The sequence below is a fragment of the Macaca nemestrina genome, unplaced genomic scaffold, assembly GCF_043159975.1.
Source record: "Macaca nemestrina isolate mMacNem1 unplaced genomic scaffold, mMacNem.hap1 Scaffold_139, whole genome shotgun sequence".
Classification (NCBI taxonomy): domain Eukaryota; kingdom Metazoa; phylum Chordata; class Mammalia; order Primates; family Cercopithecidae; genus Macaca; species Macaca nemestrina.
The window spans coordinates 5,997-23,553 of NW_027257622.1; the positions used below are offsets into that span (position 1 = coordinate 5,997).

A 17,557-nucleotide genomic window follows, 5' to 3' on the forward strand; every position below is an offset into this window, starting at 1 on the left:
GTCAGCCATGGATTCCAGTTAAACATGTTTTGGTACCAGGGGATGTTATTTTCCCATTCCTGTTGACATCGATCTAGATTTTCTCGAACTTTTTGGAGAGTATCCTTTATGACCCCAGACTGATTGGCACAGAAACAACTCTCTCCTAGAGTTGCACGTAACCCTCCCTGGGAGAGAAATAGCAGATCTAGGCCTTGGCAGTTTTGAAGTACTACTTCAGCTAGAGACTCTACCTAGGTATGTAGCATATTTATGGCTGACTGGAGATTGCTTAAATCAGCATCTACTTGCTAAGACAGGGACATTAGTCCAGTTTCTCCCTGAACAAGGGCAGCCATGCCAATGGATGCTGATCCAGCTATGCTAAGGCCGGCCAGAAGGGGTACGAGGAGTGGGGCAGCTCTGCAAAACCTGGAATGTAATTCAAGGGGAGCGATGAGAAGTTGCCTTTCTGGCCCGCTGTACACGTAAACTTGGGGCAGTACGTGAACTAACACGCACAGGAGAGGTCCAGGTTCAGTCCCATTGATGCAACGAGTGAGGCCTGAAGTGCAGGCCAGCCAGGTATTGTTGGTTGCCTGGTTAGAGACTGAGGTGTTTAAGGAAGTAAGTAGAGACTGATTACAGGTAGCCTGAAAGGGAGAAGCAGATAAGTTATAGCCGGTGCTAATTACACAGGAGGCGTTCCCTGACACGTCTCCTAGTGTAACGGCATGGGGCCAAGTACGACAAGAAAGAGAGTCAATTTTAATCATGGCTTCTACTCCTAATCCAACATAATATGGGGGTTTGGCGTTTAGGCACAACCAACAATCCTGGGCTAATTTAGGCTGGGTGAGATTAAGGAGGCGATGCACCCCGTCCAGAATGGACATCAGGCTGGGTTGGAGATGTTGTCGTTGTAACTGAGATCTGGGAACAAGGAGTGGTGGCGGGATAGTTAAATCGACCCTGTCTTGGTGTCTTTGGAACATAGGGTCACCAAAATCATTAAAGGTCCAATTGGCTTAGGAGGGCTCCATGGGACCAGGACCTTTTCCTAAATGGTGAACACAGTTCCAACATCAAATCCCGAGATACAAAGCCTTAATCCCCATGACATGCCACAATACCATTGAGCTGAACCAGGGTTACGGACAGTTACAATAAGAGGGTTACAATTTCCCATAGTATGTGGTCTAGGACGGGAAGTGCGAGTTATGGAGAGGGTTGAGGACCAGGTTGATCCTCCAGGGAAAGTGGCTAGGGTTACACATGACCAGTGAGGGCAGAAAAACTGGTAAGAATCTCGACAGCTAGTGTCAGGGTGATTTCCAGGACAGAGGTAAAAGTCAACGCTCTGGAGTCCTTTTTCTGCACCTCCAGAACTCCCACATCCAGTCCGGCTTCCTGTGTGTCCGCGTCCTGCAGCCAGGTCAACGTGTCCTGCTCCCATGACCGGCAGGTTGCGTTGTTCTTCGTGGGTGCGGACAGGCTCTGGGAACAAAGCACATAAATCGACTGTAAGAGAGACTTCCTTGGAGGTTCCTGTCTTCCAAGCAGTGTTTGCAAACACACGTCCTGTCACGAAAGAAGTGAGGAGAAAAGAGTAGGACGGAGCAGAGGGCATAATAGGCGAAAACAAACAAAAGAGATAAATAAAAAGAATTAATTTGATGGCTTCACTCGACTTAGGTGCAGTTTTAAAGGGCCTGGCCCAGGCTTGGGGACCTATGTTTCCTGCTGGGCTCTGTTGGCCTTTTTGATGTGAGAGTGATGAATCCAAGCAGGAACGCCGTCCACCTTCAGAGCCATCGGTGTGGTGAGGATGACAGTATGAGGTCCTTTCCAGGCAAGAGTGAATCCTTTTCTCTGGAACTTTTTAACATACACCAGGTCACTCCGGTCAGGAACTGGATTGGAGTGCGCTCCCCGGACAAGCGGCTGGATGATGTCTCGCACCTGTTGGAGAAGACTGAAGTACTGTAACAAATTAGCTTGTGAGATTTCTGCTAAATGGGTATCCCTTAGCTTAGGCAAGATAGGCGGAGCCCTTCCATACATGATTTCAAAAGGTGAAAACCCAGCCCGGTAAGAGGTGCATCTTACTCTAAGAAGGGCTAAAGGAAGGAGCTTTACCCAATTCTCACCAGTCTCTAGGATTAACTTAGTAAGAACACCTTTTAGGGTGTGGTTCATGCATTCTACCTGTCCAGAGCTCTGGGGTCAATAGGCACAATGGAGTTTCCATTGAATGTTTAATGCCTTGCTGACCAACTGAGCTATGGTCCAGGTGAAGGCTGGTCCATTATCAGACCCTATGGCAAGAGGCAGCCCATGTGGAGGGATGATTTCATTGAGTAAAAGCCTAACTACCATGGTGGCAGTTTCGTTTTTGGTGGCAAATGCCTCAGTCCATCCGGAAAAGGTGTCTATTAGCACTAGGAGGTATTTATACCCTGCCCAGTGCGGTTTTATTTCTGTAAATTCAACTTCCCACCTTTCTCCTGGCGAGCCTCCCCAGAGGCGGTGGCCTGGGTTGGGCTTGGGATCTTGTTTGGCGTTTACCTGAGTACAAGCCATACAACGGAGAGCTGCTTGGTTACTTAAGTCCTGAAGGTGGGGGATCTTGAAATGGCTCCTACAAAGCTGGGCCAGTTTTACTCCTCCCAAATGGGTGGTACAATGCAGACGACTGATTAAAGTTTTCCCGAGGGCTCGGGGCATGAAGATTCTGGAATCAGGAAGAATCCACCAACCTTCCTGATTTTTACTGGCTTGAAGATCCAAAGCTTGTTTTTCTTCCTCTGGGGAGTATTCTGGGTGATTTGGTAAGTCAGGTTGCGGAAAGAACACAGTGGGCAGCAGGGTCAAAGGCGTGACTGGGAGCCGAGCTGCCTCTCCGGCTACAGAGTCTGTTCTTTGGTTACCACGGGCAACGGCCGAGTCTTCTCTTTGATATCCCTTGCAGTGAATTACAGCCACCTGCCGAAGAAGCCAAACAGCTTCAAGCAGGGTCAAAATTTCTTTGTTTTTAACAGTCTTTCCTATTGAGGTGAGTAGCCCTCACTCTTGATAGATGGCTCCGTGTACATGTACAGTAGCAGAAGCATACCTGCTGTCAGTGCAGATGTTAATATGTTTATCCTTACCCCATCGGAGAGCCTGAGTGAGGACGACCAATTCAGCCTTCTGTGCCAAGGTACCTGCCAGCAGTGACTGGGCCCACAGTACATCTGTCTCCGTAGTAACGACTGCACCAGCCTTTCATACTCCCTGTTCAAGGAAGCTGCTACTCTCTGTAGACAGTGGCGTCCACCTCCTTTAGAGGCACATCTTGGAGATCAGGTCGGCCAGTTTCTGTAGTCTCTAACAGTTCTTCGCAGTAAAGGACAGGTGTGGTAAGGTCTGGATCAGGGAGCAAGGTAACTGGATTTAAACACCTTGTGGGAGAGAAAGTTAAACGAGGCTGATCTAACAGTAAACTCTGATATTGTAGGATGCGAGCGCTCAACATCCATTTGCCAGAAGCACTTCATAGCAAAGTCTCTATGGCATGAGGAGCTGTAAGGGTTAAATTCTGGCCCAGTCAGTTTATCAGCCTCCTGGACCAGGCTTGCTGTTGCCACTATGGCTCACAGACAACTTGGCCACCCGGAGGCCACAGGGTTCAGTCTCTTAGACAAATAGGCCACCGGACGTCGCCATGGTCCCAAAGTCTGAGTAAGTACCCCTTTAGCAAATCCCTCGCTCTCATGCACAAAAAGATGAAATGGTTTTGAGATATTTGGGAGGGCAAGAGCAGGGGCCTCAGTTAATGCCTTCTTTAGACTGTGAAAAGCCTGCTCTTCTTTGTCAGTCCAAACTAGCGGGCCATTTCCTCCGGTAGCAGAGTACAGGGGCTTGGCGATTTCTGCGAACGCCAATATCCGTAAACGACAGTATCCCATGGCCCCCAGGAATTCACGTACCTGTCTCTTGGTGGTGGGAGTAGGGATCTGCAGGATGGTTTCCTTCTGAGCACTAGTGAGTGTCCCTTTTCATTTGTTTATCTCATACCCTAAGTAGGAAACTCTGGGAAGACAAAGCTGGGCCCTCTTGGCTGAGACCTGACACCCAAGTTCCTGAAGGAGGTAAAGTAGGTCCCTAGTGTGTTGCAGGCAGCTGTCAGTAGTTTTGATAGGCAGTAACAGGTCGTCCATGTACTGGAGAAGAGTGCAGTTAGGGTGACTGGCTCAGAATGGTATAAGATCTTGTTGGAGGACTTCCCCAACAAGGGTGGGGGAATTTTTAAAACCCTGGGGTAACCGAGTCCAGGTTAATTGGGTGGTGTCTCCTGAGCCAGGATCTGTCCATTCAAAAGCAAAGATAGGTTAGCTTTTGGGGGCCAGAAGAATAGCAAATAAAGCATCCTTTAAGTCACGGACAGTGTATACTATATGTTCTGGCAGAAGCAGGCTGAGTAAAGTATAAGGGTTACGGACAGTTAGATGGACGGTGACTGTCTGCTTGTTAACTTCCCGCAAGTCCTGTACCGGCTGGTAATCATTTGTCCCAGGTTTCCGGACTGGCAAAAATGGAGTATTCCAGGCAGACTGACACAGTGTGAGTATACCAGCTGGTAATAGTCGATGAATATGGGGATTGATTCCCTCTCTAGTCTGCTGACTCATAGGATATTGTTTTACCTGAACTGGCAGGGTGGTGGCCAACAGTTCTACAACTACCGGCAGATGGTACTTTGCCAGTCGTGGGCAGTTTGACTCGGCCCAGACTCGAGGAAACGGAGTCTGTAAATCCAGTAGGAGAGGATTAGTTTTATTCTCCAGTGGTTGTGAGGACGAAACTAAGAGATACTTCTCCAACGGAGGGGTAGTTAGCAGGAGCTGGGCGGTAGCGGGTGCTGGGTCCCCTAACGGTGAGGTGAGCTTGTTGGGCCGAGAAGGAGATGGATGCCTGCAACTTATGAAGCAGGTCTCATCCAAGGAGGGGGAAGGGGCACTCTTGGACCACGAGAAACGAGTGGGTTACTCTTTCCTGTCCCAAACTCACCTCTCGTGAGTGGGTGACTGGATATTCCTGAATAGTTCCAGTAGCCCCTTGCACAGCCACCTTTTTATTAGAGACACTGCCCAAGGGTGTTTGCAGGACGAGTGTTCCACCCCTGTGTCAATTAGGAAGCGTAAAGCTGGTCCCCCACTGTGGCGGTCACCATGGGCTCCTGGGGACCAACGGAGAGGGTGCCCCAGCCCTGTCAATCGTCAGATTCCTCCGTAGCGGGGAGGATGAGGACCTTTTTCTTTTCTGGTTTTTCTTCTGGTTTTAATGGGCATTCCTTTTTCCAGTGTCCAATCTGTTTGCAATATGTGCATTGGTTTCTTTGTAGGGGAGCCCGCTCACCTTTTTGGCCTTCCTGGCAGGGACCCAGGGTCCCCTGGCCAGTGTTTTGTGATGGGGGTCCTTCCTTCTTGGCTCTCTGGATGGCGGCTACTAAGATTTTTGCCTTTTTGATGCTTTATCAGCAGCTCTTTCAGCTGCCTAAGCTGCCTGTTTTTGCTTTTCAAACTCGATTGTCATAAACTTTCTGGGCTATTTCTAAAAGTTGGCTGATACTCATTCCAGCAAATCTTTCCAGCTTTTGTAATTTTCTTTTAGTATCAGGGGCTGCCAGAGTCACAAATGCCAAATCAATAGCACAGCTATTCTTGGGAGCCACTGGGTTGAAAGCGGTGTTAAGTCCGATAGGCCTCCAGGAAGCATTCTAGAAATGCTCCTGGTGACTCATCAAGCCCCTGGACAACTTCAGTTGTCTTGGATAGATTCATGGATTTTCCAGCGGCTCCCTTGATACCTTTGAAGAAATACCAGTGAAAACCATACAAAGCTCTCTTCCCACCCAAGGAGTTTGGATCTCAATCAGGCCAGGTAGAGGGGAAAACCTCAAGGAGGTCCTGGGCTTCCTCCCCTGGGCTACCGGCTGATGTGAGGAAATACTTTCTGGCCTCTCTTCGGATACGGTCCCTCTCTTCAAAGGTGAAAAGGGCTAAAAGGAGTTGCTAACAGTCATCCCAGGTGGGTCAGTGAGTCTGGAGCACAGACTCCATCAGTGAGGTCAAGACCTGGTGCTTTTCAGAGAAGGGGGGATTATGAGCCTTCCAATTGTACAGGTCAGAAGCAGAGAAGGGGACATAAACTAAAAATGGAGCAGCGCACTCACTGTCCAGAGGGATTTGGGCATCTCTCAACGAGAAGAGTGGGGCCACCGTCTCCGGCCAAGGCCATGATCAGGTGACTATAGGTGGAGAGGCCCCAGGGGATGTAGTCAAGGAGACAAGGGAAGATTCTCGGGGAGCAGGAGGGTTACAGGGTGGTGGACCTGGATGAGAAAAACTTTCCTTCTTCAGAAGGAGGCAGTACGAGAGGAGCCGAGGGTTTGGGCAAAAGTGCAGTCTGGCTCTAAAGGATCTTGTAGGTGGGATCATGAATGGCACATGAGCGAAGCCATGGAGGAGGGCTCCGGACCAACTCTAGCCATTGATCAATGTAGGGAAACTGGGGTGTCCAGGAGTTTCAGCGACGACCCATCACACAGCCTGGACAGTTGTGGGGTTCAGTGACCCTTCTGGAGGCCACCCGGTTCCAAACTGTGAACAATCTACTTCACAGTGTCCGGAATTTGCCTTTTTTAAGGTGAACTCCATAATCCTCTGAGAAGCCCAGAGAAATACTGTAACATACACTGGAGAGGGCTCCAATCTCTATGGGGCTGGAAAGAAGAGTTTTCCATTATGGAGGCAATTAACAAAATTTCAGCAGAATTATTAAACGCAGCACAGAGATATTCACGGCCTGGGGGCTGTAGTATTGTGTCCGGAATTGGTAGGTTCTTGGTCTCGCGGATTTCAAGAATGAATCCACGGACCATCGCGGTGAGTGTTACAGTTCTTAAAGACAGTGTGTGTCTGGAGTTTGTTCCTTCAGATATTCAAATGTGTCTGGAGTTTCTTCCTTTTGGTGGGTTTGTGGCCTCGCTGACAGGAGTGAAGCTGCAGACCTTTGTGGTGAGTGTTACAGCTCTTAAAGGCGGCGTGGACCCAAAGAGTGAGCAGCACCAAGATTTATTATAAAGAGTGAAAGAACAAGACTTCCACAGCGTTGAGGGGGACCCCTAAGGTTGCCACTACTGGTTCCAGCAGCCTGCTTTTATTACCTTATCTGACCCCACCCACATCTTGCTGATTGGTCCAGTTTACAGAGAGCTGATTGGTTCATTTTACAGAGAGTTGATTGGTCCATTTTACAGAGAGCTGATTGGTCCGTTTTGACAGAGTGCTGATTGGTGCGTTTACAATCCTTGAGCTAGACACAGAGTGCTAGACAGAAAAGTTCTCCAAGTCCCCACTAGGTTAGCTAGATACACAGTACCAATTGGTGTATTTACAAACCTTGAGCTAGACACGGAGTACTGATTGGTGTATTTACAAACCCTGAGCTAGACACAGAGTGCTGACTGGTGTATTTACGATCCTCTAGCTAGACATAAAAATTCTCCAAGTCCCCACCAGATTAGCTAGATACAGAGTGCTGACTGGTGCACACACAATCCTCTGGCTAGATATAAAAGTTCTCCAAGTCCCCATCGGGTTCGGGAGCCCAGCTGGCTTCACCTAGTGGATCCTGCACCGGGGCTGCAGGCAGAGCTGCCTGCCAGTCCTGAGTTGCGCCTGCCACGCCTCAGCCCTTGGGTGGTTGATGGGACCAAGTGCCACGGAGCAGGGGGCAGAGCCTGACAGGGAAGCTCGGGCCGCGTGGGAGACCATGGTGGAGGGGGGCTCGGACATGGTGGGCTCCAGGTCCCAAGCCCTGCCCCGCGGGGAGGCAGCTGAGGCTCCACAAGAATTCGAGCACAGCACTGGCAGGCCGGCACTGCCAGGGGACCTGGTGCACCCTCTGCAGCTGCCGGCCTGGATGCTAAGCCCCTCATTGCCCTGGGCCAGCAGCACCGGATGACCCCGCCAGCCGGCCGCTCCGTGTGCGGGGCCCACCAAGCCCGTGCCCGGCCCGCCAGAACTCGCACTGGCCGGTGAGCGCTGCACGAAGCCCCAGTTCCTGCCCGCACTTCTCCCTTCACACCTCCCTGCAAGCAGAGGGAGATGGCTTCGGCCTCAGCCAGCCCAGAGCGGGGTTCCCACGGTGCCACGGCAGGCTGAAGGGCTCCTCAAGCGCCGCCAGAGTGGCTGAGGCCGAGGAGGCGCTGAGCGCTACGGCTGCTAGCACATTGTCACCTCTTAGTATCAGAAGTATTATAGCTAGAAGAAGCAGGAAAACAGCTGTAGCTAATGCTTCTTGTCACATAAGATCTACCTCCTCAAGGACCCCCTCACCCCTTAACTTATAGCCCAAATTATCTGTGGTGTCTCCACGACTCAAAGGCAGAAAGTTCAAACTCGGCCCTTTCTTTTAAGGGTTCTAGGAGGGAGAGCAGAGTCAAGTATTGAAGGGCTGGACTTGCAGTGACACAGGAAAACGAGATGTGCGGGGCAAGGGATGGGGATGAGGAGGAAAGGGGCCGCTCGGATCTTTCCTAAAGTAGGACAGTAGCCACGGAGGGATAGAATAAGAATCCAGACGGATGGAGTAGAGCACTACGGGTGTAGGTTTCTCTGCACAGTGCCTTATCTAAGGGCATGGGAAGTTACAGGATGACAGAAAAGGTGAGCAAGGAGGTCTGCAGGGTGGCTATTTTGAATCCACCACTGGTCTAAGGAGAAGATGGTCCAGTCATTGGGGCATGGAGTATGGCGATCTAAACACCAGCAATCTTTATGGTACCAGAAATCCCAAATGGGCGAATGTCTTCCACACCCCTCCCCGTAACAACACCTGATTTGCTTCTGACAGAAAAGGCAGGACTGGGATGGCCAGCCCAAACGACTGATGAGAGATTTGACCTCCTGAGATAGAAAATCTGTACTAAGGACCCTGAAGAAGTCCTTGCCCAGTGTCTATTGTCCTGTTTGGTGTCTGTCTAAATTTTGTATGTCCGGTTGAGCAGGGCTGAACTGTGTTCACACTGGGATATATGGGAATGACAAGGCAGCATGTGACTTCCAAAGTTAAGGTCACTTTGCTGTCTCGGATCACTAAGCCAGTTGTCATATAGTGAGGAGGCTCAAGTTGTCCTGTGGTGGGTCCCTGTGACAAGGAACTGAGCTCTCCTGCTGACAACCAGCAGTGCCTTCCCAACCATTAGAGTAAGTCACCTTAGAAGCACATTCTCCAGCTCCAGTGCATCCTTTAGATAACTGCCACTCTGGTCACCATCTTGTCTACAACCTCATGAGAAACCTCAGCCAGAACCACTCAGCTAAGTTGCCTCTGAATTCCTGAGCCACAGAAACTGGGAGATAATAAATGTTTACTGTTTAAGACTCTAAATTTGGAGTAATTTGCTATTCAGCCATAGAAACTGACACTGATTTCATCATGCCTGACACTGCTGTCTCCGTGGTTTCACGTCCCTGTGGTTAAAGCTCTCTAAGGGCTAATCATTAATTTCAGGATAAAATCCAAATCCCTTAACATAGCATAGGTCTTTTATGAAGTGCCTCCTGCGTGCCTCTCAGTCCCATCCGGCCCACTCTGCCTTTCCTCCTTGCATCACTCCAGCTACTCTGAAACACACTGCACCTTCCTAAATGTGGACAGATAAAATTGCCAGACTTTTCATAGGATGCCCAGTGAAATCTGAATTTCAGATAAACAATGAATAATTTGTGTGGCTATACAATATTTGGGACATACTTATACTAAAAATATTGCATGACACATACTTATTCTTAAAAGTTATTATTTTATCTGAAATTCACATTTAATAGGGCATCCTGTACTTTCCGTTGCTAAATCTGGCAATCCTACAGATGTGAGCTGCTCACTTTCAGCTCCTGCTCAGCCCCCAGCTGGATCACTACATGTGCCCCATAGCTCCCTGCCCTACAAGACTTGGCCCAGACATCAGTGCCCCTAGAAAGCCTAAGCTAACTTCTCTGCACCATACACACCTAGGATGGGTCAGATGTGCCTGCTGCAGGTTCCCACCCACCTGTCACACCTCTCTCATGCCACACACTTTGCAAGTATTTGTTTACCTGTCTCCATTACTAGACTCTGAGTTTCTTGAGGTCAGGCACTATCTTATTCACCACAACGTGACTTCAGTGCCAAAAACATAGTATAACCACAGTTTACAATTACTGAAGATTTACTCTAAGCTAGTTGCTGTTCTAAGATGTTCTGCATATATCAACTCATCGAATTTTCATATCAAGCCAAAGGAGGTACTATTAATATCCAACTTTTACTGGGGAGGAATCTGAGACAGAAATAGGTTTTGCGACTTCTCCAGTGTCATTTGAAAATGGCAGGGAAGTTGGGGTTCAAAGCCAGGAGTCTGACTCCAGAGCCAACCCTCTAACAAGCTAGACAAATTGCGTCTTTACAGTGTATGATAAGTGCTTGCCAAATGCATGTAAGGACTGACTATCCAGCTAAGTTTCTCCAAACTAGATAACTGCCTTTAAGCATGGACCTTGCTGCCTGTGCCCCTCCCAGCTCTCTCTCCAGTCGCCACTTCCCAGCACAATGCATGGGTGCCTTCTTCAAAAGCAAATACCTTCTCTCTTCTTCAAATCCTGACTATAGATCCAGGGTAGCACCATATACCACACCTCCCTAAAAAAGGAATGGTTATAGGCAGGGTGTGGCAGCTCACGCCTGTAATCCCACCACTTTGGTAAGCCGAGGCTGGCAGATCTCCTGAGGTCAGGAATTTAAGACCAGCCTGGGCAACATGGCAAATCCCCATCTCTACTAAAAATACAAAAAATTAGCTGGGCATGGTGGCACGTGCCTGTAATCCCACCTACTCAGGACGCTGAGGCAAGGGAATCCCTTGAATCTGGGAGGCGAAGGTTGCAATCAGCCGAAATCGCACCACTGCACTCCAGCCTGGGTGTCAGAGTGAGACCCCATCTCAAAATAAAAAAATAAATAAAAATTAAAAAATAAAAGTGGTTACAGCATGTACCTTAGAAATACAAGCCAAGAGAGCACTGTGGTTAATACTGTGAGTTCTAGAGTAAAATTCCCTCAGCTTAGATCCCAGCTCTACTGCTTATTACCTGTATGGTTTTGGATGAGGCCCTGAGACTTAGATTCTTCATCTGAGAAATGGAGATGCAGCATCTGGAACATAGGATGTATTCAATAAATGTCAGCTGTCACCATTGTCGTTGCCAATCCACTGGCATACGACAGGTTGCCATACCTGTCGTTGCCTACAGGCAGGTATGTATGGGCCTGGCAAAAGAAGTTAAGAGAAGGCTGCAGGCGCTGGGGAGCATGTGGGGAGGCTGTGTGGAGCTGCGTGCTCGGGGGACTGCACACCCACTGAAGTGTGTGAAGGGCGAGCAGTGATGGGTTCTGCATCAGTGGGGCTGGAAGCGTGTGGGGGGCTGTATGTGGACCTGCTGGCAAGGTGGGGACTGCACGTGCGGGCTTGGGGACTGTGCGGGTTTGGGGACTGTGCGCACGGAAGGCTGCAGACGCTGGGGAGGGTGTGGGGGGCTGCCCTCACCAAAGGCAGCATGCTCCAGTAAGCGCAGAGGCGGAGGTGCTCTGCTCGCTGCGGAACACGTGGGGACACGAAGGCACTGCCCGCGCAAATGGTTTCAACCGCATTCCCCCTACCCCACATTTCACAATCGCCATGATGACCCGGAAGTCCGCAATGGCGGCGGGTACAAGTCGTTGAGGCTGAGAGGCGAGTCAGGCCTTTACAGACCTCACCCTACTCAGCTGGGCTGTGCCAGAAATTGACCGGTACAGGGACTATTAAAAATAGTCGGGCAAACGAGGAATAAGCTCAAAAGCGGAGTCTCCTGAGCCGTTTCAATCTTCCTGCCCCAGCCAGTCAAAGCGGTGGCGCGCGGGCCTCCCAAGCCTGGAGCTGAAGAGGGAGGAAGTGGCGGAAGAGTCGGGGCTGCCTCTGCGGCTTTCGACACTAGGCGGAGGGAACCTGCCAGGGGGCGGGTGTAGGTCTGCAATCTGAGAGGCCAAACGGCTTACAGCTGGAGGTGATCGCTAACACCCTTCTTCTGGGCTGCTTTCAGAAGCACGGAGGCCGGAGTACTGCGCGCAGTGGGGAGCACGTGAGGGGACAGGGAGGGACTGCCCTCGCGAATGGCTTCAACTGCACGTCCCCCAGAACCACATTTCACAGTTGCCATGACGACCCAGAGGTCCACAACTGCGGTGGGTACAAGTCCTTGAGGCTACCAGGCGAGTCAGGCCTTTCCAGACCTCACCCAACTAGGCTGGCCTGCACCGGAAATTGACCAAAACAGGGACTATGAGAAAGCAGTCCAGCAATCGAGGAGTAAGCTCAAAAGCGGAGGCTCCAGAGCCTTTTCAATCTTCCCGCCCCAGCCAGACGAAGCTGCGGTGCAGAGCATCCCAAGCCCAGGAGCCTGAGATGGAAGAGTGGGGTGGCCTCTGCAACTTTCCACCCTAGGCGGAGGGAACTTGGCAGGGGGTGCGCAGAGGTCCGCAATCTGAGACGGCTAAATAGTTGGAAGTGATCAGCCAAGACCCTTCTTCTGGGCTGCTTCCGGTTGATCCATAATTTCCTGGCGCAGCTCCAGGATAAGGTGCAGGACCTGCAGGCCCATCGGTTCTCCACCAGGACCACTGTCGGCATCTGTGAGGAGAGGGCAGGAGGGCCCTAGGAGGGAGCCCCATGCCGCTTTTCTTGGATTTTGAAGGAGATCAGTTTAACAAGCAAGGGTTTGTGGGTGCCTAGGAGCAAGTAATAGCAAGGTCCGAGCTCTGGAAAAGCGTGGCAAGAATCGCCAAGCCCCATTAGTTCTTGTTTTAAAACATTTTCAGGGTTTTCTAACAGTGGTCACCCCTATGTCACAAAAAAGAAATGTTATCTGAATCAGGGCAGCCAATTATCATAGTTGGTAAAAAGGATTAGCTGGCTCTTGGGTAACAGAGATTGTTTCTCAGCACCTGAAAGCAGAATAAAATGGAGTTTAAAAAAATTAGTTGAGAACATTTATAATGGAAATAGGGTCAAAGTAGATATATATTGCCCAATTGACTTCCATCTTGCTGTGGAGCTTCAGTGCCTACAATTGGGAGATTTCCTTATTTATGCACCTGAAGGGTTTTTTCTTCCCCCATTCCCTTCCCTTCATTCCCTTCATTTTCTGTAGCATAAGAGGGAGCTTAAATGTAGTTGCTGTTGGTATAGAATCAGTTTTGAGCCTAGCCCTAAGTCAGACTGACTGCTGATACAAACTGTCAGATAAATGTCTCTTAATGTCAATTATTGTACTTTTCTCACTGTAAGTTGACTGTTGATGTCAAAGTAGAATGTGTCCCCACACTTGAAGTGTTAACAGTACTTGAGGAATGATGGAGGACCGAGGTCTGGTGCACTGAAGGAACCCTAGGGTTGGGTAAAATAATGCGTGACTATCATGAGTGTTACAGGAGTTCAGAAATGTGAACAAATGCTTTAGGATGGGAAGTGGGAAATGAGATCAGGGAAGACTTTTAGGAAAAGGTGAGATTCGAATTGTGACAAAAGGCTACTATTTGGATATGTGGAGCTGAGATCAACAAGTGTCAGAGGCTGATAGAACAGCATGATCAAAGTCATAGGAGGGAGAAAACATGAAAGCCAAGTAGGCTGAAATGAAAGGCACGAAAAAGAAGTAATAGGAAATAAATTGAGAAGGTTGATTGGGACCAGCCTTGGAGAGTCTAATTCAAGGTTAGGTGTAAGGCATTTGAACTTCATCCTGTAGGAAGGCGTTGATTAATTCTTTTCTTTAAAAAAATTGTTTTAATGAGATGAAATCACATAACATAAAATTAATCGTTTTAAAGTGAACAGTTTAGTGGCATATAGTACATTCCCAATATTGACACCAAGCGATTTTTAAATAGTGACATGATCAGAAGTGAGCTTCAGAGATTAACTCGGCAGCAGTGTGTAACAGAGACTGAGAAAGGGAGCAGAAAGAATAATTGGAAAACTAGCACTAGAATCCAGGCAGTAATAGTCTTCACAAGGGTAGCCACAGCAGACATGGAGAAGACAGGTGAGACCTGATGGAGATAGACCGACAGGAGTGGATGGGTGGCCTGGTAGAAAAGGAGGCTGAGCAGGGAGAAAGTTCAGGAATGAAGGTTTTGGATTTGGGAGTTATCTCTGTAGATGTGAGCACTGAAACTTTAAGAATGAGTGAAATTGCCAAGAGAGAAAAGTGAGCAAAGGACAAATACTTGGGGAAAACTTCTCGTTTTAAGAGATGAGAGGAAAAGGAAAAACCAGATAAAATCAGAGTAGTCACAGAAATAGAAGAACTGGGAAAGGTGGTGTGATGAAAGATGAGAGGGGAAGAGATCCAAGAATCTGACCAAATGCTACAGAAAGATGCAAAAGAATTGTGATAACTAAAAGGTCATTGATCATTTAAAAAAAAACTTATGAGAACCTAGTAAAAAGAAGTTGGCCAAAGATCTTGTCATTGAACCAGCGGAAAGAGATGGGGAGTACATTGGTTTGACGGGCTGTCAGACCGCAGAGAGTGTTTTAAGGTGTAGGAGTTTTAAAGGCTGAGGGGAAGGATCAAGGGAAGAGGATGAGATTGAGATTCCAAGACAGGAAATAATTAGTGGAGCAAGTCTTGGAATATTTGGGAGGGTAGAATTAAAGACACAAATTTGAGAAGCTAACTGTGGAAAAGAGGAGAGAGAATTCCTTTTCTGAGATGGCAGGGAGTAGAAAAGCGAGGATTACTATGTGGAGAAATGTTAAAGTGGAGATAAAAGAAGTTGGGAGTGCTGGCGTCTAATGGTCTGTTTCAGTGAAGTATGAGGCTGGGTCACCTTCAGAGGTGAGATTGATAGGATGCCCGGGTCCAGGGGACATGCTTCTGTCACAGCTTGGAAAGGGCATGTGATAAGCCCTTCAAGCATTTAGAATACTGGCATCACTACACTGTATCATTTCTTTTTTTTTTTTTTAAATGTGGTATGTGGGTTAAGGGAGGGAGTGAGAGACACAGAAAGATTCTGAGCATCTTTGGAAAGCTGGATGTATTTGGTAGCATATTTGACCTTTTCCTTATATATCATCTGAAGAGTTTTTGCCAGTGTATATAGTTTTACAATAATTAGAAATAGGATATAAATATAGCTGAATAAGATAGCCTCTGTACATTTTAAAATTAATGAAGCCTAATAAACAGTTAATGAGCATCTTTACAACCTTCTAAATTTTTCAACCTTTTAAAAATTATAGCAACCGTGCTTGCGGACAGTCCAAAAACACACCATGGGCCATACTTTGCCTATCCTGATATAAAACAAGTAAATCTTCTGAGAAGTATTTAAGATAAGCCCAGAACAGTTAGTAATATAGGAAAAGATCTGGATAAACATGGTTGAGAATTTCAACATTACAATTTTTAAATTTTTTAAAATTTAATTTCTTCAATAATTATTGAATGAATTTACATTTATTTTGTTAGCCAAGTGGAGTAATTTTAGAATTTTTAAGAGGCTACTATTGGTGGTTTATAAGATGACTTGCCAAGTATATTTGGGATCACCATAAGAAATACCATTATAAAATCTCAGAGGGGAGGTAGGACTTCTGGAATAGCCAAGGAAATGCACTCCTCCGCGACGACAATGAAAATACTTGGAAAATTATCAAAATCATTTTCTTCAAAACTCTGGAAATTAACCAAAGGTTTACAACAATCTAAAGGACATTAATTCAAGAAAAGCTGCTGAACCTCTATAAGAACAGCAATGTTTGTGGTGCTTTAACTTGTCCTATTCCCCACTCTTCTCTCCCCAGCTCCATGCTACTCTTGAAAACAAGCAATCCCCCAACGAAACTGGGGCACAGGCTGCGTTTGCAGCTCCTGTAAAAGCTCCATACCCAGAGCAGTGTCTCCCAGCTCCCGGGTGAAGTCTTACGTATACATGGGGCGCTGGCACAGGTGACTCCAGATTAGTCTCCTAGGCCATCTAGCAGCTCCTAGGTCTGGGTGCTTGCAAAGAGCTTGTGATTCATCAAGGGTTGAGTTGCACAATGAGGCTTTTAGATGTGCTGCTGAGGAAGTGATTGCCTGCATTTAATCGTCTTCTGATGAATGCTAGGGAAACTGATCTAGAGTGGCTCCTCCTGGTTAGAACTAGCTGAAGCATACTGTATATATTTACTTCTTTCAAAAATGTCATATAAAGGAATAGAAAATAATACTGAAAAAAACAAAAAAGGTCACAATTATCCGTAATTCCATCCCTCCTACCAATTACCTGAAGTAAAAAAACTCTCTCAAGTCTCTCCTTTTGCTTGTCAAGCCCCGCTGCAGACCGGTAAGCTCTGTTCAGAATTTACTTTGTGTCCTGGATTTTTCCTATACTCATAGAGACAGGATTAGCTGGCCATCTTGCTTTGTGTGCTATCTTTCTAGACATGTAAAATAATACATTTGAAATACTTGTTTTAACGATATTTTATAATTAAAGCAGCTTTTAATAACTTTCCTTTTTTCTTTTTTCCAGCTGTCTTTGTGGCAATTTTACACTGATAAGATTTAGTTTCAATTTGAAATATTTAAAAATATTTGAATTAAAAATTGCCATCACTCGTTGCATACTTCTGGCTATATTTGTAGAACATCTTTATGTGCACCAATTTATACGTATATTTTGCTTTTTTACAAACCTCATATGTGAAGCAGCATTTATACAACAGATGCATTAAGGGAATAGTAACTTATGAATTAAAATAATTTTGCTTTATCAAATAATTCACTACATGCTTCTTTAAATATGTAGCTTTTCTAGTGTATTTTGCATGTGTAGTTCATTTAAAACCCTCCTTTATTTTATGGTAATTATATGTTGTTAGTGAAATAACTTTTTTTTTTTTTGAAACAGTCTTGCTCTGTCTCCCAGGTTGGAGTGTAGTGGCGCGATCTTGACTCACTGCAACCTCTGCCTCCCAGGCTCAAGTGATTCTCATGCCTCAGCCTTCCGAGTAGCTGGGATTACAGGTGTGCGCCACCACACCCAGCCAATTTGTTGTATTTTTAGTGGAGACGAGGTTTCACCATGTTGGCCAGGCTGGTGTCAAACTCCTGGCCTCACCTGCCTCAGCCTCCCAAAGTGTTGGGATTACAGGCATGAGCCACCACACCCAGCCAGTGAAATAACTTTGGTGATAAAGTTTTAGTAACACCTGCCAATTGGAAATCAGGTAAAAAAGAAGATAAAGATTCCGCAGTGGTTATACAGAGTTAAATGGCTTTGAGTCTTTCAGTGTGCAAGCCTGTGTATATTATTTTACAAAAGTGTTTATAAAAATTTGTAAAATAATATTTCCCTCTGGAATATTTTATTTTTACCTGTGCTCAGCGATTTCTACCCTTGGGAGGTATGAGATTTGCCCCTATGTTCTTTTGACACAGTGCTGCTCTAGATATTT

At 47.2% G+C, this 17,557-nt stretch overlaps 1 pseudogene; it reads right to left on the minus strand.

Moving 5' to 3' along the window:
• Positions 1-1,107: 1,107 nt before the first annotated feature.
• The window catches only part of LOC139361292 (uncharacterized), a 46,538-nt pseudogene continuing 30,088 nt past the window's right edge, over positions 1,108-17,557 (minus strand).